The sequence below is a fragment of the Nothoprocta perdicaria genome, unplaced genomic scaffold (genome assembly GCF_003342845.1).
Source record: "Nothoprocta perdicaria isolate Ctin4 unplaced genomic scaffold, notPer1 scaffold_30, whole genome shotgun sequence".
Taxonomy (NCBI): Eukaryota; Metazoa; Chordata; class Aves; order Tinamiformes; family Tinamidae; genus Nothoprocta; species Nothoprocta perdicaria.
Genome location: NW_020455533.1, coordinates 5,343,746 through 5,369,381, shown reverse-complemented (window position 1 = coordinate 5,369,381; position 25,636 = coordinate 5,343,746). Strand labels below are relative to the sequence as shown.

At 53.3% G+C, this 25,636-nt stretch overlaps 2 protein-coding genes across 2 annotated transcripts in view; one reads left to right on the top strand and one right to left on the bottom strand.

The window, feature by feature from the left end:
- The window catches only part of SPG7 (SPG7, paraplegin matrix AAA peptidase subunit), an 84,136-nt gene that overhangs the window by 41,631 nt on the left and 16,869 nt on the right, over positions 1–25,636 (bottom strand). The gene's annotated exons all lie outside the window — the stretch shown is intronic.
- Positions 15,836–25,636, top strand: part of ANKRD11 (ankyrin repeat domain 11) — a 56,551-nt gene continuing 46,750 nt past the window's right edge. Inside the window, exon 1 of the mRNA XM_026042413.1 lies at positions 15,836–15,910. The gene's annotated coding sequence lies outside the window, so the exon portion shown is untranslated. The remainder of the gene's footprint in view (positions 15,911–25,636) is intronic.

Sequence of the window (25,636 nt, the reverse complement as noted above, 5' to 3'; positions counted from 1 at the left end):
CAGCGTTGCAGGGCAAGCAGCGATGTCTCGAGTAGACTTTGCACTTTGCTGGTGTCCTCGGCRCCGTGTGCGGAGCCACGGCCGGGCCGGGACCGTCAGCGGTGTCGGGAGGCACCGCGCTGGCCCTGGGACACGCTGGAGATGTAAGGAGGCCTTGGCATAACGTGTCGCTGTAGCTAAGTGCTCAGGTACCCGGATGAGATTAGCCGTGCCGCTGCTGGGAGGAGATAGGGGTGGATGTGGGGAAAGGGGGTGTGTGGGGGAATAAACATCCTGTTCGTGACTGCTGCAGTAGTTTAAATGCCACTGTGGGAGCCTGTGCTCTAGCTGCAGTCTTTGGCTCCTTCCCACAGCTCGCTGTCTCCTTGGTTTCATCTTGCAGCTCGGCGCAGGGAGATATGTTTATCCAAAGCAGACAGGAGGTCTACAGTGAGCGGAGCTGGGTGTTTTTACACAGAACCGACCGGGCTGCGGGAGCTGAACGTGCTACCCTGCTTGGAAAGCGAAACCCTCGCKCTTTGAAGATGGACTTTTGACTCCAGCTCGTGCACTTTCCTGTGTCAGCTCAGAGAGGTCTCGGGCCTGAACTGAATAGGCTGGCTGTGCTGGAGGCGGCTCTGGCCCCGTGTGTCCCTCCGAGGGCTCCGACCGTCCTTGCGCCGGCTTTGTGCTCTGCCACGGCCGGGTGGTAGGTGGCCAAGTCGCTCTCGTTTGATCCTGGCAGAGCCAAACCTGTGTGGGGAGTGTCGGATCCAGGGAATGTCTGATCCATGGGGACAGCTCACATAATTAGTGAGACGCACGCGGTTTCTGTCCTTTCCCACACTGACTGTGAAGCAGAGTGCATCGAAATGCAGCTCTGGCATCACTTCTCACACCCATTAAAGGTGGCTAAATTGAAGATGGCTTCCCATTTTTCAGCCTCCTGCATTATTCTCTTCTAAAGCTGAAAACACCTGGTATTTCATATAGAGCAGGCTTGAGAGTGTGCTATTTTCTGTAGCGAATTAGCCCAGCTGATGAGCGTGGTATCTGCTGTAGCTCCTGCCTTGCTCTGCGTGCCCCTTGGCAGCGGTTCGGAGGCTGCTCGGCCATCGCCCTGGTCTCTGCTCTGTTTGCAGGACTCGGTTTTACCAGCAGCCCAGAGGCTTTCGAGTTTGGGCCTGGGTTCTGAGGTGCCCTATATTACTCAAAGCTGCTCTATGTTGTGGGTAGCGCTGGTGAATTAAGCTGCCTTCCTCTATGATTAGTGCTGGAACTGGGGTGTTAAACGTGTTTTGCGGTGAGAGCCGAGCTGCCTCTCAGCCCTCATCCAAAGGAGAAAAGATCAGACGAGGAGTCAACTCCGCGGCTTTTTCCTGGTGYGCTGATTGCTGCTTTTTAGTTAGAAAGCTACAGGTTGTAGTCTGAAAATGCTGAGCTTACCTATGCGGTCTCTGCTGTCTCTTAGCTTCCTCTGCTCCACTCACCATCATATTTCTTCTCCTTTTTGCCTGTCCATTTCCCTTCCTGGGAGTCTCGTCCTCCATCCTGCAGATTCTTCTGGGCTTTCTGCCCTCGTCCTGGGCTTCCTCCTGTGGGCCTCTGTGCCCACCATTCTCATCTCTAATTTTAGCTTTTCTGCCTCTGGATGTTTCCTGCCTTTCTCCTTTTATCTGCTCTCATCCTGCACTTCTGACACCCTCTCAAGATCTGGGCCTTCCTTTTTTCTTTTTTTCTTTTCCTCCTCCTGTGGTGGGAGGAAACTGCTTGAAAATGGAATAAAGCTGCAGCAGCAGTGAGAGGGGAAGGATCTTCCGCCAGCAAGGAGGATGGCTTCGCTCTAACGCTGCCAGGGATAATTGCAGGCCGAATTTACCCTTCTGGAGCCGTGCAGGGCGTTGGAATCAACCGTCGTCCTTCTGGTGGGTGCCTTCGGAGCTGTGTTGGCGGGTGCAGGTTCCTGAGCTGCCTCGGAGCTTCCCTTTCTCCGAACCCGCCGCAGCTCGGCGGGAAGCTGCCGGGTCCGCGGCAGAGCTCGCTTGCTGCTGGCGCCCTCGGCTTCCATGTGCTGCGAAGGGCCTTTGATGTGTGAGGCGGAGGCACGCGGCGAGGCCGGCCCGGCACAGGATGCGGCGGCAGGAAGCGCGGCAGGGCCGCAGCCCCGGCGCGCCCGGCCCTGCGCGAGGCCTCCCGCACTGCCCGTGTGCGCGCGGTGCCGAGCTTGGAGCCCCGCTGTGCCGGGGCCTCGTGGCCTTGAGAGCCCCGTTGTGAAGGGAGCCTGGGGCCGCTGCAGCGGGAGCTCCGCTAGACACCCCGCCGTGGTGGTTACCGGCCTGACGAGAAGCCASCAACGCTCCTCTGCTTGGATTTGCAGGCCTTTCCCACTCCTTAAATGCAGGATCCGCAGCTGTTTGCATTGAGGAGCTCTGCGTGTTGCCCTGGAGAGTCCTCGTCGCCCGTGGGCAGTGGCAAAGGCAATGGAAATGCTCCCCGTGGAGCAGCGGGAGACGCGCAGGGAGCGCAGACCACGAGTCCCCTCGGTGCTGTGGCACCCACCCGCTGCCTGGGCTGACCCAAGCTAACCTGGAGAGCTTTGGGCTCCCCGGCTGCTTTCTGACCTAACTTGTTTTTCTCAGCAGCTGCAGCAAATGATTAACAAATGATGCTTTCCATGACGGTGGTTATGTAAAATGTTAATACACCGCTTTTTTTTTTTTCTTGCTTGCATTATAATATGCGCAAGGCTTAGAGTCAAACTTCAAAGAAGGCAGTTTGCTTTATGGCTGAACCTGTGAGCAGTTTTATGTAGAGGGTGGAGCCAACTTGGGCAGAATATTGCCGCTTTCCCACTATCATAAAAAGTTATGATCCCCATGATTCAAGGGTAGCTCTGTAGGTGGAGGCGAAGGCGGATGCGGGGTCAGCGGGAGCACGTAGGGAGCGAGGCGGCGCGCGCCCGCGCGCTCAATGCCGGCCTCTGTGCTCCCGGCGCGCTCCTAAATGTGCCCTGTGTTCGCTGCGTTCCTTCCCAGGGAAACTTGCACCTGTGCCGCTCGCGGAACAGCCAGGCCCTTTCCCTGGGAAAGGAACTTGGCACGGGAATGGGGAGATGCGGGTGAGAAGGGGGCTCTTTTTTCCCAGCGCAGTATTTTAAACCGTTCTTCAAGCGTGGCGCTTCAGAGCAGAAAAGAGCCTGTAAGTCAGTCTGTAACCTACTTTCTTATTTCAGGCTTCTCTTTGGGGTAGGAGCCAAGTGAATTGAAAAATAAATAAATGGCTGCCTCGTGAATGAGTCCCATTGCAATTAACTTTATTAATGTTTCAGAAGATGTTTAAAAACGGAGATGTATCACCTCAAATGAGCACTGTTTAGGCTGAGCAGTCATGGTGGAAGAATGGGATGGGGCTTTTAAGCCTTAATTGTGGGTTTTTGCAGAATTATGTGACAATATAGTCTCCTTGACCTGGGCTGTGCTACGCTGTAGCAAAGCAGGAGAGTCTCCTCGTTAGGGAGGCTGCAAATTGTGAGGTATAAAACACTTTTCAGTTTTCAGGAGGTTATAACTGGGGAAAATAAGTCACTATTCCCATTTCGGTCAGATCTCTATAAATATTCAGAGTGACTTGGCCTCTTGTTGAAAACGTTTTCCCCTGGGATGCAGGGGTATAAATGTGCTCTTTGTCTGCGGCCATGAAAATTAAAGGATCACCGCGTTCAAAGCGGGGATGTTGGATCTGCTGCGAAACTATTTCTTAAGGAATGTATACTGTAGATAAATGTGCAAATACCTTGTTAAGGTTATTTGCTTGCCGTTCCGTGAGCTTGAATAATTTAATTCTAAATATATCAAAACTTGAAAGCTAAACTCCGATCCTTATCTTTGGGCGATCTATTAGCTATTACATCTAACGTTTTACCTATTTTTTATCAACATGCGCGAATATAAACATTTTATCCGGAATGGCCTTGCAAGTGTTGCTGCATTTACATATATTGTCATGGAGAATAATTTTCATTTAACTGTAATTTGCTTTATATTTTCCTCCCTGGTTGCTATAGAAACGCCGTCCGATGTGGCAGGGACTACTAACAGAGCTAGGTTATGCGTTGCTTTTATAATGGACCTCTGTTAATGCGCTGCAGTTCTCACTGAAGGCACCATGATTATTTGCAGGAAGCGCTTTATTTATATAAACTGGGAGATGCCTGTGGTTCCTCGGATTAATATTCAGAGTTATCAAGCGTGCTTTTCTGTTCTGCTGAAGTTTGTCCCTAAGAGCTGCCAATGTATTGTGATCATCCTGAAACAGGGTAGATTTGCTTAAATCTAATGGGAGTTGGGCTTCATTTTCAATTTTCACCTCRTTTGCAGTAATAACCTAACTAGGAATACTCTTTTCTGTGCTGTATTGTTCAGCCTAAGATTTGTAACTTTTGAAGCAYGAGAAAGAGACCGTTTTAATCTGAGTGTTAAGAGCAGAGGTTGGCTTGCTTTTGGGAAGGTGTCTCCTGCTGGTGGTTCCCGCGGCTGGGCAGCCCCGTGCTGCAGAGCCCGGCGTGCGGGAGCGACGTGCTCAGCCTGGCAGAGCCGGGCGCTAAAGAGAAAGCGGAGCGCGTCGAAGGGAGCTGGGGGCTGATTTCGGTCGTGTGGCTGCCAGGGCCCTGCTGGGGTCTCTCCATGTCTGTGTTGTGYCTGCCTGCTGCTCCTGTGTGATTGCCTGCCCAGGCCGCGGGCACCGAGGATGCAGGTGGGAGGGTGACTCCGTGTGGCCCCTCGGCTGGCCCAGGAAGCCGATTTGGGGTGTTTTGGGGGCCATCCTGGGCAGGGGTGTTTTGGGGCCATCCCTCTGTGTCCCTCCGTGTCAGCCTGYGGCCAGGGCAGCCGGCACACGGGACAAGGAGCGAGATCAAGGGCTCTGCCCCCTCCCGAAGGGCCCCGGGCCATGTCGTGACTTTCCTCTGAGCCTCCCTGCTCGGCTGTGGGGTGATGTGGGGCGCACAGGGAAGCAGACCCGTGCCGATCCGGTGGCCCGTTCCCGGTGCCGCCTGCCTCGCAGCTACCAGGAGCACAAGGACCGTGGTGGCACCGTGGCAGCAGTTCGGCTGAACTCCCCATCTGGCAAGTGATTCATTTTTGCTTAACAGGATGAGCTAACGAAGGGAAAACCACATCAGGGTTTTTTTTAGCCTGTGTACTTTTATGGCAGAAACCTTAAACTGTAGCACGGAGCCGTGGATTTCACTGGCTTCCAGAACCAGATTGCTCAAAATGAATCTTTAATTTTGCTTTAGTACTTGAAGAAAACTTGTATGTTGGTTCTTTCTTTCCCTTTCTCTGTGGTTAGTGGCCAACTGTCTGATATGTAATTCCAGATTTTTCTAGCATGTGGATGCTTTTAGGTGCATATGTTCTCACCATTATTTCTTGCTACTTTATGAAATAAATTGAGTAACATTTTGTTCTGCAATGAAGTATTAAGAAACTAACCATTTTCCTGTAATGGTGTATAAACAAATAATGGTGACATCCTATTTAAAGCATTCGGAGGAGGTAGGGATGAGGAGGGGAGGCAGGGCTGAATCAAGCTTTATTTTTGYCATACCTACACACCATATTTCGGTACAACTTTGCTCCTGCGAAGCCTGCRAGCTTCATCATACAGTTTTCGTGTGATGCACAAGCACGGCGAGCTTCATAACGCAGTGTTTTTGTGATGCACGAGCAGAGGGCAGCGCGTGAGCGTGGGATTCTCGGCTGTCCGTGCGGATAACGGGCGGGAGGGAGGCTGTCCTGGGGTGACTCCTGCTAAGGCGCTCTGGATTAGGAGCCGTAAGCCCCTCGCGCTCTGCTCTGCATTAAGGGATCTCATTCACCTCCCTTCCCTGCTGCTCCCTTTGGCAGCTGTCGCGCTCGGGTCAGGGGGCTTTGCTGCAGTTCAGGTGTAATTCACAGCGCAGGCCTGGCTTAATTTAAAGAGAAAAACAACAAAACCTCTGAAGAAATGGCCAGGCTGTAATCACAATTGTTCCTTTTGGCCCTTGCGGRGGCTGTTTCCATGTTTCCTGTTTTTCTGTGCGTTCCCAGCAACTGTTTATTGTTCCTTAGTGACAAACCTGGGTGCTACATATACCTCTTTAGAGGGGATGGGCCAAGTGTTCCTGTAAGGCGGGAAGTGCCAGCATTGCTAGGGAGCAAGGAGGGCGTTCGGGCCTGCAGGTGGTTTGTGAAGGAGTGAGCACTTTTACTTGGTAGTTCACAAACGGCATCTGAATTTTATTCCAATCTTGTTTAACTTCAGCTCCCTCAAAACAGAGTGCTCCAAACCAAAGGCTTTGYGAGTTGGAAGTGTTTCGCTTAAGAGCTAAGAATTAAAATACGGAGCAGTGTAGTAGAGCATTAGGAAATAAATGTTTGGGCTGGCGCTGAGCTGCCTTTCCAGGTATTGAGGGAAAAACCTGGTGCAGAAGGGAAGGCAGCGGAGCTGATTGCTCTTTTGGCAGGGTTTCAAGTCAAGGGGTGACTTTGCATTGATAGAGCATAACTGGGCGGTCTGTTAGAGTTGTTTTTGAAAAAGCATGACCCTATAGCCTATATATGAGCATATATGCCAGGAGGTGACTTGAAGGCAGCGTAAGTTCTTCAACWCCTTCCCAGGTCTAAGGCAGCTAATTTAGCTTGTCTTGGAGAGTGGCTTTTTGTTTATTTTTTCTGTTTTTCCCCCCAAAGTGCCATCGTGAAGGGCTGCTGGACGGGCTGCAATGTAAGCAGAGCCGTGCGCCTGAGCTGCTGCACGCGGTGACTAAGTTCCCCGTGGAGTTCACCGAACAGACTCTGTTACCTGATTATTCTGTTAAACATTCATTGGTTAAGTAAAGAAACCGAATGGCTTTGCTGGCACAGAGAGCGAGAAAGAATTTGACTCTTTCCAAAACCTCCCTCTGGAACTCTTTAAGGGTGTTGGGGTTTGTGTTGGGGTCTGTGTTGGGGTTTGGCCCCGCAGCTCCCACCTTCCCTGCCTGGAGAGTGCGATTCCCAAGGACTGCGAAGCCTGACCGTCCTCCTGCTCCTGCCTCTCCTTGGACCCTGCTTGGCTTTGGGTTATGTCCCAAGGTGACAGCCTTGAGCGTGGGCCTCTTAATCCTAATGGTCCCTCTGGAAGGGAGGCAACTTGTCTTATGAGATAAACTATGCTGGGAATAAATAGGACGCTGGGTTTTTGCTTGCGCTCTCCCTATTTTGCCTCTTGGAACAGAGCAAACGGGGTGGAGTCCTCCTGCTCGGAGTTCCCAGGCTGCAGCAGCAGCGGGGTGGGGTTCTTTGCGAGCTGCTCGTGCTGCAGCCGCCGGAGGAGCCGTCGCTGCCCGTTGGCGCGAGCAGCGCGGCGCGGGTCTGCCCGGGGCGGCTGCACGCAGCGCGCCGGCCCATCGGCCCGGCCGCATTCCTGCGCGCCTTACTTCTAATTTAGCACTTCCCCCTTTTTTTTAATGAGCACAAAAAATGAAAGCCTACCAGTCCGACACCTATAAACAGTACTTAGAGTTATTGCTACCGCTGCGTGTTGTGATTCATCTGTTAGGGAGACGACTTGCTGTGCTCGTCGCCATGGACCTGCGGGGCGGCCGGAGCTGTAGCTGTTTGCTGCAGGGCTGCACTGTCCATGGGCAGCAGAGCTGCAGCAGCCCTGCTGTTTGCTGCAGAGCTGCAGCCGCCGTGCTGTTTGCTGCAGGGCTGCGCTGTCCATGGGTGTTGGACCTGCAACAGCCGTGCTGTTTGCTGCAGGGCTGCACTATCTGTGGGCATTGGAGCTGCAACAGCCGTGCGGTTTGCTGCAGGGCTGCGCTGTCCATGGGTGTTGGACCTGCAACAGCCGTGCTGTTTGCTGCAGGCCTGCACATCTGTGGGCATTGCAACTGCAACAGCCCTGCTGCTTGCTGCAGGGCTGCACTGTCCATGACTGCAGAGCTGCAGTAGCCCTGCTGTTTGCTGCAGGGCTGCGCTGTCCATGGGTGTTGGAGTCGCAGCACCCGTGCTGGTTGCTGTTTCCGAGCCTGCGTGCGCGTGGTGCCAGAGCTGCCCTGGGCCCAGCGCTGCCGGCTGCAGGGGCGTTTGCTGCTTTGCACTGCACAGCTCTGGAGCTGGGACTCTAGCAGCAAGTCCTGACTCGGCTCTGGCTGTCTGTGCCGCGGGGGAAGCCCTGGTGCAGGGGCAGGTTCCGGGCCGCAGAGCGGCTCGCGGCAGAGCTCTGTGCTCCAGCGCTCCGAGGCAGGCCGGCGTTAACGGGCAGCGGGGTCCCTTGGCCAGCTTGCCAGGACACTTTCCTTAAAGCACCCCTGGCATTAGAGGGACTCGGGCTTAAAATTAGAAACCGTTTCTGATGCACGGCTGTAGTTGTTTACCTTGAGCCGTAATTATCTTATTTCACGAGTTAAAACCGTCACGTCAGCTTGCTGAAGCAAGATTTGATGACAAAGGGATTGTTTTTAGCCACCAGCAGAGCAAAGAACACTTCAAATGCGTGTCTAAATGTGATTTTATAACCTAAAGTATAGCGCAGTCAGGGTTTGCGCCGGCTCCGGGAGCTGCCCGGGTTTATGGGAGGCCGCTTGGCCGAGGATCAAGCGCGGCCGGTTCCATCCCGACTCTTGTCCTTTTGCCCTCTGTGCGTCCTGGCTGCCCCGCGCGGCTGCCTCGGATCTCTGCCCCTTCCCCAGGGCTGCCTTGGGGACAGCCCCAGAGGTGCCCGAGGGCCACGGGGGGCCCAGACCCGGCGCGTTGGTGCAGCGCAGAGCTCGGCCCTTCCTGCGGGTGCTGGAGCCCGGTGCCGGCCTTGCTCACGGCCTCCTTGCAGGAGTCTGAATAAAGAACGGGAGGCGGGCGAGCTCTTGAGCTCCTAGCAGGAGGAGGAACCCCTTTGCTTTATGTGGTGTTTCTTTAAAGGATCTTCTGTGCTCGCTGCAACGTGCCAGGCAAGCGGGAAGGGCTCCWTGTGGAGTGGAGCGGCTGCTTCCTCGAAGCCTTGTCCCTCTGTGTGGCTTAGGTGACTGTGGGTGCCTGTCGTGACTGGGGGAGCTTGAGACTTGGGCGCCTTCTGCCTAATGCATTTTCTGTGTTGATATTTGGGGGCTTCCTGGGTTGTGGGGCCGGCGCTGCTGCTGTGACGGGACAGGGACATGCAGCCTTCCTGTGAGCGTCTTGCCTGTCATGAGCCTTGGAGCTGCATCCTCTCCTGCATCTCCCGGTGCCGTGAAGCAGCCGTGTCGCACTGGGCTGCGGCGGCGGCCGCGTGCGGCTCCGCAGGGCTGGCCCCGCGACTCGCTCCGTGTCGGAGAGGCCGAGCGCGGCCTGCCCTGCCACCCCCGTGCCTCCTCGTGCCCTGCCCGCATCCTCCCCGCAAATCGGCTTCCAGAGAGCAAAGGAAATCGTGCAGTTATTAATAGCAGCCTCTATCCAATTTGCCACCAAAGTGCGTGATTGCAAATAGCTGAGACTGTGCAAGAGGTGACGAATGTGTCTGTCTCTCACTCCTTTCCTCCCTGTTTTAAGAGCACTCGCTGTCTTCCCCGTGCGTTTGAAATGGAGCAGGGGGTAAGAGATGTTGCAGGATGGTGCTGCTTGGGGAGGGGGATCTCTTCCCTTCAGGGTTGTGTTTTTAGTCCTTGCTCCTTCCACTCAAAGGAGTTTGAGTGGATGGATGAGTGAAGGCTGTGGACAAAGTCACAGAGAGGCCCTTAGGTCTGATAGGTGCATTTGGTCCCCGTCCCGCGGGCTGGTTTTCTTCTGACCTGCCAAAGACCCGGGCTCTTCATCTGCAGCAGTCACTGCTGAAAGCCCTTTCTGACAGGCTCCTGGCATTGCCTCTATTGTGTTTATTTTTAGCTCTCAAATGGTAGCAATTCCACGAGATCGCTATGTTTTAGTTTTGTTTTTTTGCCAGTGTGGCAGGTAAATCTCCAGAATGAATTAGTATAGAAGTAAGCTAGCAAAGCGGGTGTGTAACCTTGCTTGCTGGATGAATCTCTTGCAGTTCTTTTATGGGTACTTGGAGAGAGCCGTCCAGGCTGCTGATTATCTTTGTTTAAAAACTTGATTTCTGTAGCTGAGTTCTCTAGCAGTTGATAATTTTTTTTCTAGGTTTCCTATTAACCTTTCTAATTTGTCAACATCCGGGTCATGGCTTGTGCTGGAGTCTATAATAGWGCTGCTCTTCCTCTATTGCTTTGTTTGTGTGCCCAGGAATAGCAGTTGTTGTCTTTGCCTCCTACCTGGAGCTCATTTGCTGTTGGTTTCCCTGGTGAACTGAAAGCCTCTTTCTGGAAAATGTTTTCCAAAGTGTTTCCCTTATGAACTACATGGGACCTTTATTCTGTGTGTATGTGGATGTACTTGTGCTTTAGGAAAGCTGCAGACCTCTCTGATTGCCTGGCAATGGAGGAGCTGGTCTGGAGATGGGCCTCCCTTTGGGAGGGGGCTCAGGCCAGTGTTTAGCATCTGCAACTTGCAATTATATGGGAAATAAAMATGGTCACGGAGGAGCTCTGCTTTGGGAAGCCACGTTTGTGTCTTCTGTATCTGTGTCAAACGGTTCAGGAATTAACAGCTTCCTCGGGCCTGAAATAACAGCTCAGGGATTYTGGAAGTGTTGCTGTGAAATTCGGCGTGCGGCTGGCCGACCGAAGGAGGTTATCTGAGGGAGGGGACGCTGCTCTGCGCCCCTGTCAGAAACACTCTCTCACCTGCCCAAAGGGTCTGTTTTGGCGGGTATCAATAGCAGCGAGGAGGGTTTCCAGAGCAGGACGGTGCCTGTCGTGCCTGTGGCGGAGCGGTACTGATGGCTGAGGGGTGTTTGGAAGCAGAGGGCTAAGGGATGAGGAGGCCGGTGCTTAGAGGCCGCTTGCACACTGTCTATGGCTTGGGTGCCTCGACGTGCCCTTGTCCCCATCCGCAATGGGGACAACTCAGTGTCAGTTAATGCTGCTCAAGGGCAATATTGTAGCATAGTTGAGATTTCTCTTACTTGTTTGCCAGTAAATGTGGATTATGTTTAACTGAGGGTGTCTTTTTTCCTCTTAGAATGAGCAGAGATTTTATTTTTTTATTTGTGCAGACTAAACCTAGCACAGAAACGCCGTGTTCTGCAGGCTGGCGGAACGGGTCGTGTCTCTACTTGCTCGTGCAGAGAGGCAAAGCGTAGCCTTGAGCTTCAGTCCAAGGTTGGTTAAGGAAACTGCAGAAGCTGTGTTTTGACTTAATACTTTCCACTCATCAGAGGAGCCACAGAAGGGTGGTAAGGGTGAAGGAAGAGAGATGAGAGAACATGTTTATGTATTTCTGGAACTCATAATTGTGTGCCTAGAACTGAAAAATCTGGCTCGATGGAAACTGTTGGGGCTTGCTTTGCTCTTCTGCCATATCACTCCAAGAAAAGACATGCATTGCTCAAAGGATTTCAGCTCGCGGGTTGTGCTGAGCGCTGGGGCTTGTCTGACATCTCCAGTCCTCTCKCTTTGCCCTCCCGAGTGCCTTTCAAACTGCTTTCGCTGCTCCTTCCAGGAAGGAGCACTGAGGTRCTCTGTAATTCCAGGGATTGGTAATTTTGAGATACGCTTCAGGAGTGGAGATCTTCAAGTCTGATAGAGAGAAAGCTGATAACCAGTGAAACCAATGGCAAGTGAAGTGTCCGATAATTTCCAGGAATTTATTGCTTAACTCCTTGCAAGGGTTAAAGTCAATAATGTGTGGTGTCTTTTTTTTTTTTTATAGCTGTACTTGCTTGACTTTAGTATTTAAATTGCATTAAACTATCTCTTGATGTACTAAAAGGAGTACCAGAATTTTTATTTGAACTTAGAAAGTCCTACTTCTATAAAAGGAAGCATAAAAATGTACCGTACACAACCATCTTTCCCCATTCTCCTTATAAGTATAATGTCTGGAGCATTTAAGAAGTAGATAACAATAGTATTCAGCAATTCTGTAGGGTCACCCAAGAATATTTGATGCTGGAAGTTCAGTTTGACTCTCAAGTCAGTATGTAAATGCAAGCGTAAAGGGAGTTTAGTGAATGTAAAGAAGTGCAAAGTTTGAGCAATAGCTAAAACATCTTGAAACTGGTTATGTGACGTCACAGATCCTGTAGATCTTTTCTTTCCGTGGGGGTCTCCAAGTAGCTTGGTGGTTCCTGACTTTAGGCTAATGTCAGCCCTCAGTTTCTCGTGGACTACGGTGCCCAAATCGGGCATTCAGTTAAGACGCTTAGAGTGCAGCTTAGCTCCACGAGCTGGAGTTCAGGAACCACATCTTTTCCTTTCTTTTGGGCAGAATAGACTGAGTCTAGGGCTTTGCAGCCAACATATAAATCTAGTTCCTCTATGTTTTTGAGGAACATATCAGTTATTTATTTTTATGAAGTGGCAAAGAAGACAGGAGCTTTAAAAACACAAATCTTGGCATGCTTGTTTTTCTGCGGGGCAAAAGAAAGCACTTTTAAGACCGGGGTCTTTCCACTTCCTCCCTTAAAGCTGTGAGACCAAGTTTTGCCGAACCCTGGGGAGTGCTCACRCGGGCACCCTCAGCACCCTGGAGCTTGTGCTGAGCTCTGCCCTCATTGACACCCTCCCGTGTCACTGCTTGGCTGGGAGCATCCTGCTGCTGAGTTCAGCACTGGCTTTTTTCCCCGTAGACTCTAGTAAAAGGGAAGCCCGTTAGCTGGGACGTTGCTGTTGAAGCTCTCGCGAGGCACCAGGCAAGGGCTGCTCGGGCTCCCTCGTGCCTGGGCACGTGCGCCTGTGGACAGGGCTGCGGGAACGGCACCCGCTGCCRCAAGTTCCCTAAATGCACGTTGTTCAACTTCTGCCTTTTGCTCAAGATGGTCCTCCTGGCCCAGTCCTCCCGTAGAGCGGAACCGCAGCGCTCGGGACGGACTCCGCATGGTGCCGGTCGTCCTGCCCGCCTGGGAACCGCTCTGCGCCCTGCAGCGGGTGCCCCAAACCCGCTCACGGACCCGTTTAAGGTAGGGCTCAAGGCGCGGGTCCTTCCTGCGCCCTGCAAAAGCGACACTGTGGAGAGGAGCTGCCCTCGCCTCCACGTGAACAACCCGAGCAATGGTTAGAGCTCAGGAACTGCTGGCTCTTCCGCGTGTTCTCACAGAAACCTGAGTATGGGGCTCTGCCTCCTGCACCAAGCTGATCCACTTTTATCTTTTATTCCCCACATGGGTCTATCGGGGCCCCTTGTGCCGAGCTGCTGGACGCAGCYGGCGGTCCCGCTCAGACCGCAATGCGCCTGCTCTGATGCGCACACCCTATTTAATACAGCTACACATTCTGTTTTATTTTCCTGTTCATGTCTTGTGGTAGTAGGGCGCTTTTTGCCTTCAAACACTAACTTGCTATGTGCAAAGATGCCTTTTTCAAAGAAATGCTGCTTATTTAATTGCTGATTTCTTCAATGTCCCATGCAAACGTTGCACAGCTCCGGTGTGCCCGGGATTGCAGCGGGAGGATCCACAACTAGTCATGGGGTAACGGCCCCGCACGAAGAGGCCGCAGCTGGAGGCTGCAGATTGGTGGGACAACCTCAAAGGTCTCTAATGCAAGTGCGGCTGCTTAGGCTCCCRAATGCTTCATGTTAATACAAAACAACACACCACAAGTTTTGAAAGGCTCTTGGGAAGCTGAGCCCGGTCTCCGGTGCTCCTCGCTCTCCGGCCTTTCCGCCTCCATTTCGCTGCAGAGGGAGGCTCCCGGCTGCCATTTCGCATTGCAAAATGGTCCCTGGAGCAGCCGCTCGGGATGCGCCCGGCTGCAGCGCGGCGCCCGGCCCGCGCGGCGCGGCCAYGCGGGGCAGAGCAAGCGGAGCGCTGCCGCCTCGTGAAGCCGTGCACTTTCATCAGGCTAACGCCGAGAAAATCGGGTGGGTAAACCCTTGCAACAGGTTATTAATTGTAATTTAGGCTTTTGAAAGTAAAGGTTTTAAATTGCACTGTTGGATTTGGCACAACTGGAACGCTACCCGAGCGATGCAAATGGGCCAGGCCAGGCAGGTTTGCCCGGGACGGGCGCGCGGGGCAGCCGCCGCAGCCTGTGCCCTGCTTAATGATGTTTAGTAACCCGAGACGCTTTGAACAATTTCATTAAGAATTTTACATTTCATTTAATTGCAAAAGTTGCTTGGCTCGCATGCAGCAGCTACCTCAGTGTTATCAGTGCTTTATGTATATTTTTACCTATGAGTTAAGTAGTAAATAAAATATATCTGTATATGTAATCTGAGAAGCAGATGTAAATAGAWGTGGAAAATGGCGCGTCAGAGTGCCCTGGGACAGGAGGCCTCTGCGCTCCCACARAGATTTGGTTTACAAATAATGCTGGTCGTTGCCGGCAGTAAATAGCGCTGCTGACTTTCCGGATGTGGCTGTTGGAATTCGGCTTAAACCGGGAGGGAAAAGCCCTTTGGGTGCGTTTGTTGTGAGTGGGTCACCCTCATCTGAGGGGTTTCCTCTCCTCGTGCTTGCCCTGGGCTCGGCCGCTGCTCTTGGTGGCAGCTCCGGGCGCTTCCCTGCGCCCCAGCACAGACCCTGTCCCCGYCTTTTCCTTGGCCTAGAGAGCGGAGGCCCTCGGAGCAGCCGGGGGTCCCAACCCTGCGGCCCCGCGTGTCTCGGGAGCCCCGGGGCTCCTCGCYGGGCTCTCCGGTCCCTCGCGCTCCGCTCGGGGCCACCGTGGTGCCGCTYGCTGCCGGGGCGGCTCTCACCCTCTGCTCGAGGTGCTTGGGGCTCTTAGGATGATCCCACTGGCAGCAGATGTCCAAATGGAGCTGCTTCCTGGAAGGAGCTTGGCCAGGACAGCAGCGAGAGGCGGCTGGAGGCCGCGGGACGGAGCCCATGGCTGGGCTTGGGGGAGCAGGGCGACGGGGCAAGCGCCGCGTGCTGCAGCGAGCTCCTTCACAGGGTTCCTGCGTTGGGTTCTCCCTGCGCGAGTGCAGGGGAAGCTCAGGCACTGCTTTTGTGCATCTGATGCAATTTTCTGGAAGCTCTATGTTTTTCCTTGGAGCATACATGCAGGATTCCCGTATCCGTGTTGTGGAGGGGGTTCTGTGTGCCTTGGACATAAAGCGTGATCCTACGCGCAGACCTTGGTGTGTGCCCTCGCCCGGCTCGGTGCTGCTCGCCCTGCAGACGGGTTCCTTGCTGCTTTAGACTCGCCCTGGCCCCGTGGCCCGCGTGAGCTCCGGCCGAGCTCCGGAGCAGCCCCACTCCATAGGAAGCAGCTCCCAAACCTCCTTAGGGCCGAGGAGCCGGTGACGGCTCCCGGTTGTGCCTGCAGCCTCGGGCTGGAATTCGCTTCCCCGCGGGCCGCACGCRTTTGCCCTGGGAAAAACATCCTTAAAAAGGTGCAGCGTGAGAGCTGACGGGGAGCCGAGTGCCCCAAACACCCCRAACGGTGAGCTGCCGTTCCCAGTAGGAAACCAAAGGCGCGCTTAAAAATCCCGAGCTGGTCATGGATAACATAAGTGATTTCCCAGAGCAAGGCGAGGGGAGATGATGGGCAGACCTTTTTCCTTTATTAAATAAAATGGCTGTAAAGCTGCAGTTGCAGAAACCTGGAGACAGCTAAAATGTACCTGTCATCAAAAAGGGGACTCAGCTGTAGCACTGGCTCTGTGCTGTTAAGCTTTCCACAAATTCATTTTTTTCTCTCCCCTGTTTGTACAGACCCATTATCAGATTACTTTTGGATTAGGCAAGGATTTGTATTTAGCAGCCTTCAGGTGCTCAAATATGGTGTGCTTGTTTTGATTGAAATTAAACTATATTTTAACTTTCTAACGCATTAATTTTTGTTCTTTCAGGATACACAGCGTTTTTGGGACACGCCTTTGTTGGATTTTAATACATGTCCTGCTAACGACAGCTTTCAACTATGGAATCGGTAAATATTTGCCTTGCTTCTGTCCAAGTCTCGCTTTTATTACCTACCAAACGCTTGCGTCCGTGTTGATGGGTGTGAATATTTTCCTGATATTTACTGAAACTTGAGGCTAAGCAAGTAAAAATAACTGAATCAAAGAATGGAATAGCTGAAAGGAATTGAACCACAATCTTCTTCGGAAATACCTTTAGTTTAAAAAAAAAAAAAAAACATTTTCTATTATTTCCAACGTGGCAGGTTTTTTCCCTGACTTTAGGGAACGCAGAGTTAACCTTGCTGGGGAGGCTGTTCCGGAGCCGGTTTGTTCAGCAGACTCGCAGCTGGCTGGTGCTGGCTGATGAATAATGAATAGCCTCCTACCTCTAGTATAGCATGGTCATCTTTCTCTTTGCTTCCAGCATAGCTTAAAAAAATCGATTTTAGTGCAAGCTTAACAGTGTTTCAGGTCCCTGTGATTAGTATAGCTGAAACCCATGGCACCTAAGGTTCATTTTTGGGTAGGAAAACTCAAACACGTGGATACTGTGGCTTACATGCAGCGTTAGAGCTCAGCTCTTCGGTAATGCAGAGGCAGAAATGACCAGGTGTAGAACTGCAGCTTCCTAATAGGAAAACCTAGAGGGAAGTATGGGGAAAAAAAGAGAAAAAAGGGATTTTGCTTTTTGTGAGAGAGGCTGGTGCTGTCGTGCGTAGAGCCACTGTTACGGCTGCTCCCGTGTCCCGCGACACCCGGCTTGTGTCCCACCTCCTTTGGGTGCTCGGGGTCCTCCCGGCTTGTGCCGCCGTGAACTCCGCTGCGATCGGGTTGGCGTTACGATGCCGAGGCCTTTGTCACGGGAGAGGCACCCCGTGGAGGAAAATACGGGTCAGCCCTATCAGGTGGCTCCGCGAGCTAGTAGGTGTCTTTTGTGCCGGCTTTGGAGCGGAGAAAAAATAATTGTCTCCATCTGAATACCTTGGAATTAATACGGCCAAACGAAGCACAAGAGGTTATTTCGGTTTCCCCTAGTGAATATTAATAGCAGGAGAAGCCTTTCACGRGGAGACAAAACAGAGGAGGCATCGGTGACTCTCCCCTGCCGCAGCTCAGTAATTAAAGTGCAGCGAGTGTGAGACCTTTTGCTGTCGCATGCAGTAACTCGGCCTGTAATGGGTGTTCTGCCGGCCCTGAAAAACCGACTTGAATCTTGGTATCAATTATAAAACAGATTGTTTACTACCTAGTGTATTTCGTTGTTTGTTGCAAGTGCTTTTCCGTCTCAGTTTTGAAAGAAATGGTATTTTGCATTCTTTTTGTATGCAGACCGTACTTTTTATATATATATATATATATATATATATCTATAAAAAGGAAAGATGGTAATAATTGCAGAAGCTTTCACTGAAATGGAAGCCTGCTGCCCGTGCTTGCAGGGCGCTCTTAGCCAGCAGGCAAAATGCTCTGGCTTCCCAGGCAATTCTAAGGCAGAGGGGGAGACTGCGGCGGTCGGGGCCTTTTGTCCCCGTCACCTGCTCTTGGCCAGCGCCTCCTCTAGATGCGGYGCCGAGAGCCCAGATTGATGACCTGCGTAGCACGGTAGCTGCCCTTTAGAAAAACGCAGCACACACATATTTCTTTAACCCTTTTCTCCTCGGATGTTTTCTGTTTTGCTTGTTTAAAGCCCTGCTCTGTTAATTACGGGCCCAGCCAAAGCGGTGGAAGGAGAAACTTGGCAGATGCGGTTGTTTGRTGTTACGTAACTGCCCCACTGTACAGAATAAATAGTTACTATGAAGTCAGATGTTTTCCTTCGTAGTCAAGTGACCTTTTCCAGGAACACGAGCGCTGCCCCGGCCTCGCACGCTGCGCTCGCGCCGGGCCGCYGCGGTGCCGTCTCCTCTCCGGGGTTGTGCTGCCCTGTGGAAAGCGTCGCCTTTGCTGCAAATCCGGGTGAAACGCGTTTAGAGCAGAGCGTTCAGGAGCGTGCAGCCTGAGCGGCCTGCTGAGCCGGGCCCGGCCCGCGGGGTGCCCTGGGGAGGGAGCAGCTGGAAAACCCAGGCGGGAAGAAGGGTGCTGGAAAGCCTAAGGCATCTCCGCGTTGGAGGGAGGCTCCTTTCGACGCGGTACAGGAGCGGTTGCAAACAGTGGTACCTAAACACTCAGCAAGGGACGTGTCGTAGCTGCCGCGGTGGTAACCATGCAGGCGCTGCCCAAATCGGGGGAAAAGGGGGTTCTGGTGGGGTGCCCAGGCTGCTGCTCCCTGCACGGGTGTGATCCTGCACATGTGTGATCCCGCGCCGCCCGGACGCGTTCCTTGAAGGCAGCGAGCGTCGTCGTGCTCCATCCTGGCTGTTTTCGGGGAACCTGCTGCATTCCAGCGAGTTAATGCTCCAGGAGCCACCGGTTTGCACGGGTTGTGGCGCGGAGCTGCRGCGCGTGAGCTGACAGCTGGGATAATTCGCACTTTCCCAACATCTTCATTAGGGAAGCAGAGGGGTCAAGGCTTTCTCAGAGCAGCAGAGAGATTGAAATGGCTTTTGATGGTGGTTTTGGCACTGGTATTTTACTGAGTTCATAATGAATATGTAGGTGTAGGATTAAAAGAATGAATAAGGTAGTGCTGCTAAACAGCATTGCTTTTCCGAGCTGGAGTCTTGCCTTGTCCTGACCTCCCCAGAAGGCTGCAATTGTGAAGCCGAGGCCCGTAGTGCAAAAGCAATTACAGTACATGCTTCCAAGCCGGATTGTCTTTGGAAAGTCAGATGCTGTAATAATGGCAGTATTGTTTAGATGAAATGTGACTTCAACTGCTTTATGTTTTTTTGTGCTGTTAATTCTTTAAACTTGATCAGAGACAATTCTCAATATTTATGGCTTTGGGGGAAAGAAACCTTGGTGTTTTGTGTACAAAATGTGTTTTCATAGAAGCCTTCTGAGTTTTCGGGAGCGTTTCCACAGGTTCTAGTTCTTGTCCGTGGTGAGCTGGGTTGGAGGCGCCGCGAGAAGGGCAGTGCCGTTTTCCTGCCGCGTCCGTGGGGAGCAGGGGGGCCGCTCCGTGGGCTGGGATGCTCTGTGGATGCCCAGGGGGTGCCCGGGGTTGCAGCAGGGCAACGGGCAGGAGAGGGGAACCACGAGCAGGGGCCGGCAGCGCAAGGTCAGAGCGGAGCTGGTGCACTGGCTGCTGTGCCACGAGGATCCGCATTTTCCTCGCGCCGGTCCCTGTCCAGGTGGGGGATCCATGGGGCTCCCGGGATTGTTTGACAGGCCAGTGCTGCTCCCGCCGGCCCCGGCGKCACTCTGGCTTCGCTCGCGGCCGCGGAGGCCCCTTCCTGCACCCGGCAGCCCTGGGATTGCACAACCTCCTTTTTAAAGCTGTTTACTTCACTCTTAATTAGGGGTGGCCTTATTGTGAGCCTGGATTTCCTTCATGGGAAAAAGGGGCCTAAGCTTTAGGACACAGAGCTGCTGAGACCTACAGAAAAGAGCTTTAAAATCCCCCTGCTCACAAGGGGAAAAGCTGGATTTTCAGTTGTGCCCTCGGCACAAGCCTTTTTTGATTTGAGCGTTTGARTTGCTGCTTTCACAGTTCCCTCCATTTTATCAGAATTTGTTAAATTGTGCCTGTTATTCACATGCCGTTTTTGGCAGGTGCCACCTACGTGCCCTCCATTTGAAGGTACCTTTCCAGAGAAGAGTGGGTCGGGGAGCTCCTCTCCTCTCGCCTGTCAGGCGCTGCAGAGCGGGGCGCTGACACGGGCTCCTTTCCCCCAGCTCTCCGTAGCTGCGACGGCCCTTGGAAGAAGCAGAAGCTTCTTGGGCAGTGGAGCCTGAGTCGTCTCCCTGGGTGTAATTCAGCTCTGCATGTTCACCGTGACACAGAAGGAAACTCTCCGCCAGAACAATTCGCGACCACATGCAACGTTTTTCCTCCTTCCTCTCATGGCTTGTTAAGAACCAGACAAAGCCATTGCATCAGCTGCCTCAAAGAAGGAAGGCTTCTTTTTTCCAGTCTGCTTGGTTTTTGAATCATCTTTTTTTCCCTAAGGGGCTGCGTTCTGACCTCAAAAATCCTCTTGAAGAATTACACTTCTGTGTTAGTATTTTGTAGCTTTGTGTCGGCTTATACGCTCCGCACGTAGCCATCGCCGCTGTGCTGGGCGCGGGCTCGGGAGGGAGATGGGTGCAATCTTCATTTCCCATACCCGCTGCAGCCTGTTATTTCACTGGGGAAATGAGAAAATATGCAGACACAAAAATAAATGCCCGAGTGACACGTGGGTGCTCTATTTCAGGGCAGGAATGTGTAGGTTGTGCAGCGTGCACGTGGCTAATTACAGCTTCCCTTGCTGGGCCACTGTGCTCCTGGCCACCGTGTTCTCCGTGGAGCCGAGCGCTGGAGTCGCGGTCCAGAAGCCATCGCTGGCACAGCGCCCTGCAGTCATTAGCCAGCTTATTTATTCGTTAGGATTTTGCACGGCGGCAAAGCAGTACCTTGCAAGGGGACGAGGTCCTGCTCGGTGCCGCGAGGAAGCGGCGCTGTGGCCAGGGGGTGCCGGCCCCGCGGAGGGCAGCAGCGTTGCACAACGCGCGCCTCGAGTTGCTTGTTTTCCAAAGATATCCATCATGCCGTGATTAAGCGCAGATGATGCATTTGGCAGCGAGAGGTATCCAATCTGTTCCTCCCCTAAGGAGCTTACGCACCAAAGGCCTCCTGATAAGACCAGACACACTTAGATTTCTTCAGCACTGGCTTAGGATGTTCTTCCTCCTTTATCTTTTGCCCGTTTAAATAATTGTGCAGGTAATTGCGAGCTGGCAGGTTTCATATTGAAATCGGTGAGTTCTTCACGGGGCGTTTCCGTGGCGTGGGGCGTCCCTGTCGCAGGGATGCGCCGGGAGCCGTCGCTCCTCGGGCCCTTGTGCAGGGCCGCAGGTGGGAGGCTGCAGAGCCCTTCAGCTGCCTCCTCCCTCCCCAGGGCTGCCCTGCACATCGCTGATTACATCTGAAGTTGACATTCAGCGGTGCAAAATGGCAGCGAACCAGCCCCGTGACTTGCGTGGATCCGCGCGCGGAAGGTGCTGCAGCAAAACAAGAGCCTGGYGCTGGGCTGCGAAGAGGCAGCTGCAGCCTATTCCTTTAATAAAGGAAAGGAGGAATAAACAAACAGTTCTGCCTTTTATTTATTAAATGTTATCTGATTGCTGCAGCGAGCAAAAGCGAAATTGTTGCATATGCTTCACCAGGCTTCTTTGGAGGAGGTTTCTGATAGAAAGAGGAAGTGCTGCTGCAGAGCGCGGCCTCCGTGTTGAGCGGGGAGGGGGAGGCTGCACGGTGCCATTATTCCTGTTCCAGGGCTGAAATTGTGACAAAGCTGCAATTTGCAGATGAAGCCCTGGGCTTCCCAGGCCCGTTACCTCCTTGCTCCTTTAATTAGGCGTTTGGCAGCCCCCGTGTTCTGCCCGTTCTCACAGCTCCGCCTGTTTGCCTGGGTTAGAGCGGCTCGCAGAACTTCCCCAGCTGAAAGGCGTCGCAGACAATTCCGTGGGATCGTATTTAACACGTTAATGTTTTAATTACTAATTTGATGCCGAGTTAAGGCTAGGCGAGCTAATTGTTTCGACTTGCTTGAGGTGCCAGGAAGCTGGGCAGAGGATTTGGGGGTGTCCTGCAGGAACCTGCCCGGCTGCGGGCGCAGGCAGGTGCGGGAGCAGCAGCAGAAAGCGCCTCCCATTGCTCTCTCCCGGTGTGCACGGCGGGCTGGAGATCCCGGCTCATCCCTCCTTGCTTYCCGGGCATGGGCATCCCGGCGTTCCCCTGCGTCACCTCAGCTTCGCGCCGCCTTTGCMGCGGATCCGGGAGCTCACCTTGGCGGCGGCTAAGCCATCCGTGCCCGTGGCCATCTGTTCCGGCCGCCCAGCAGCCCCAGAAACCGGCCCGCTGTTTCTGCAAGGAGCTGGCCTGTAAATCCTTTCCCTTCATATTTTTATGGGCCTCATCATGTTCTTTTTTTGGACTTCCAAAACTCCGCAGTTTTGGAAAGAATAATTTTTTTGGTTCGCTTAGTTCCTGGTTTTGGTTTTATTTGGAAATGCAATTCGAGTCGTCCCCGGTGCTTGGGGCTCCTCGTGCGCCGTAGCCGCTCCCGAGTGAGGCAGCGGGTAGCTCCCCTCTTGAGCAAGTGCTCCCGGCTGACTTCTGCTTTCTGGGTTAGCCGCGGCGGGAACGAAAGCACGGCAGGCATGTGCACAACTTATTTTGGGAAATCGTCACTCGAACGGAATGATGTAATTGAATTGTTTTTTCTCTCTCTCCAAGTCCAACTTGTGCTGGGTTTATTTGTATGTATTAATTGATTTTGGTGGGAGCAGCTCCGTCCAGGCTTCTGGGCCTGTAGCTGTCGGTGGGCATGCGGTGCCGGGGAGGCCCGGGGCCGCCCTGCATCCCCAGTGCTCAGCCCTGGCTTTCAATTCTAGGTATAAATTGCGATCAAAGTAGCCCCAGTCCTGGTGCATCCTCCCGGGAGCTCCCCGGAGGTTTCTCCTCTCTGCTTTGCTGCATCCCTGCAATTCACCTTCCCCGAAATGTTCATTTTGGTGCTTATCCAAACCCCACGTGCGGGTCCGAGGGGCTGAGCGGGCGCGAAGGTGGCYACGCGCTCCCCAGGGCTGCACGGGGCCGGGTCTGCCCTGCGCCCCTGACACACGGCCGGGGTCTCCTAGGGTTTCCTGGGGTCTCCTGGGTGCGTCTGGGCTCCTCTCCCGCATCCCCAGCGAGGTGGAAYGCAGCAGGATCCGTCAGTGATGCGGCCCGCGCGGCTCTGCTCTGCACAGCTGCCTCCTGCTGCTTTTCTTATTAGTAAAGCAAAAATACAGGGTGTCCTTGGGCCCTGCCGTGGACACGAGTGATGGTTCCAAGGGCTCGCGGGCAGGAGAGCTCCAACCAGGGCCAGAAACGCCTCGAACCGGCGTCCGTTGGCTTGGAGAGCCCAAAAGAAGGAAGTAGCGGCCCGGGCGAACCTCGTGGCCCGGGCAAGGCCTCGGCGTGCGGGCCTTGGGGAGGTCCTGGGTCCTGCAGGGCGGCCGGCACAGAGCTCTGCAATTCACTGTTCCTCATCTTCTTGTGCAGGTCTTAATCTGCGTGGGCTGTCGCTGCCGTGGTTGAAAGGTCCACGGAGATCAGAGTAGCTCTTGTTGTTCTCTGCTCGACCTGGAGCTGTTGCTGGGTCTCGAAGCGCACTTCCTCTTTGTGTTGCACAGTCAGAAGAAAATTATTTTGTTGTCTTCGGTAGTTTTTCTACCTCATTCTTGTAGTCTTGCCAATATCCTGTATTTGTTTTTTGCAGGAAGCCTTTCAACATTTTCTTAATTGGAATTAAGTGTTGTAATAGAAACGCACTTTTTCTTGTCAGAGATAACGTAGCAAATATTCACAGCAGCTTATTTTAGGTCAAGGAAAAATACGTAGTGGATGGAACCGCTGGGGAACTTTAATAACTCTTGAGATGTTTTTAATGCAGGCTTTTCTGTTGTTGGGTGATAAAACCAGAATAAAGGGAGTGCGTGGAGCTGGGAGGTGACACTTGCCACATGCTCGTGCCCGGCGAGGTGCTCTGGGTGCTGCGTTTGCCCCTTCTCGCTATGTTTTTTGGCCACTCGGTGCCCTGGCGCGGGTGCCCTGCTGGGGAGGCTGCTCGGGCAGCTCCTCTCCTGCCTGCACCCCTTGGTGTTTCTGCAGAGGGCAAGGCTTTCAAATACACATAGGGAGAGCTCTGTGTGTCCATAGGCAACTCTGCGTGTGCGTGCATATATGTAATATATACGTGTAATCTTATTTTTCTATATATACTTTTGTATTTATATGTATCTCTTAAAATGTCTCCTGTTTCAAAGGCGCCTGCGCTTGGAGCGTGGATCTGCYGTGGCAAAATATCCATCCGTGGGCTCCTGCCCTGCCGCGAAGGGGTGCGGGGCTGCGGGCAGCCCCTTCCCGCGGTGCCCGGGGCTCCGCTGCTCCTCCCGGAGCATTAATTGGATCTCGGGAGCAGTGCGTGGCACCACCCGGAAGCCCATGACGCGCGGCGAGCCCTGCGCACGTGAAGGAGCAGAGCGCGGCGCGGGGAGGCCCTGGCGCCTCCGCTGCAGCCCCGGCCTCTGCGGCGGCGGCTTCTCACAAAAACGACTAGTCAGGCTCGGACTGGCTTGTGAGCGTGAGGGTTTATTTGTTGTGCCGCACAAGTGGTTCTTCTCGGTCAGTGGTGCAGGCCAACCGGCTTTGCTTTTCTTTTTTGTTTTCTCCCCAAATATTACACTGCCAGTATTTCTGCCTCAGAGAAACTGATGGCCTTAGGTTTAAGTGTCCCTGAAATGAGAGTTTTCAGTGAAATTGCAGTTCAGAACAAGATGTCCATCAGCAGCCCCGGCCCCTGCAGAGCTTTCTGCTTCCAGCAGCTGATTCTGGGTCCGAACTGGAGCTGAAGGAACTCAGAAAAATGAAGTAACTTCCAAACCTGATTTTCTTCCATACTGCCCCCATTGAATCTCCCTGGATCCAGCAGGCAGTGCAAGTGAGGAGGAGGATGGAGTGTGCTGAAGAAAGCAGCAGTGATGTGGTGGTCCTTAAACCCGGAGCTCTGGGTTTAAATGGTGGAAGGTGGAAGCTGGGGGTCCTTGGAGAYGCGCTGGCTGTGCCTCGCTTTCCGGTTCCTTTTCTGCCCTGTTTTTCGTGCCTTTGCTCGTGGTGCAGGTTTAGGTTATTACGTCACTGAAGCTCGTGTTGGTGCCGCGGGCAGAGCCGCGCTCGGCCTGCAGGAGAGCTCGGTGCCGGTGGCTGCACAGGCTGCTCGGACGGTGGCCACAGCGCTGCCACTTGCAGCTTTGCGAAGCCCTTCCCAGCCCCGGGGATTCCTAAGAAGGAGCTGGATCCCGGGGTGGTTTCTRCTGCGTAGCAGGAATTGCAGACGTCACCTTCCTGCCTCGGCTGGTTATGAAACCCGCCCGGGAGGGTCTGGATGGGCCCCCGGTGCCGAGCGCGCGGGCTCCGACGGGGCCGAGAAATCCCAGCAACGGGCTGGAATATCCCYCCATGCCGCCGGAAACCTCTGGCTTGCTCTGCAATTAATTGGTGACTTCTGTGACTCCTTTTTTCCCCTTCCCGGCCGTACTTTCACAAGGTATAATTAAAAAGAAAAAAAAAAGCGAGCAGTTTTACTTTTCGCTAAGCTCGGCTGTTGTGGAGCTATGTGTGGTTTGGACGTGAGCCCTGCCGAGTGTTGGCTGGAGTTCCTGTCTGGAAAGAAACGGTAATTCTTAGGGGGTTGAAAAATGGGGAAGGAAAAGTCTCTGTAGCAGAGATGATTTAAACCAGARTATGTCGATACGCTAATAAATGGATATAAATTTCAGCATACACCAAGTTTCTGCATGTCTTATGTAGAAAAGCTGCGAGTTTTTCCTGTTTGCGTTGTTAGCATCCTTTATTTTTTAGTTTATTACAGCCCATTCTCTTTTTAATCTTTTTACATGGTGTTTAATGTGGTAGCAGAAGCTAGAGCAGTTAAAAGGGCTGGGATTTTAAATCCCACGTTTGAATAGGGTGCAAATGCTGCGTGAGAAAGCTTGGAGCCTCCTGTAACGGGTGCTGCTGAGCGCGGGCGCAGGGGTCCCGCGGGGCTCCGGCGCGCCCCGGCCGTGGCGGGTCCCACGGCAGAGCTGGGCCGTGCACTTGTGGTGACCGTCCCATGTCCCTG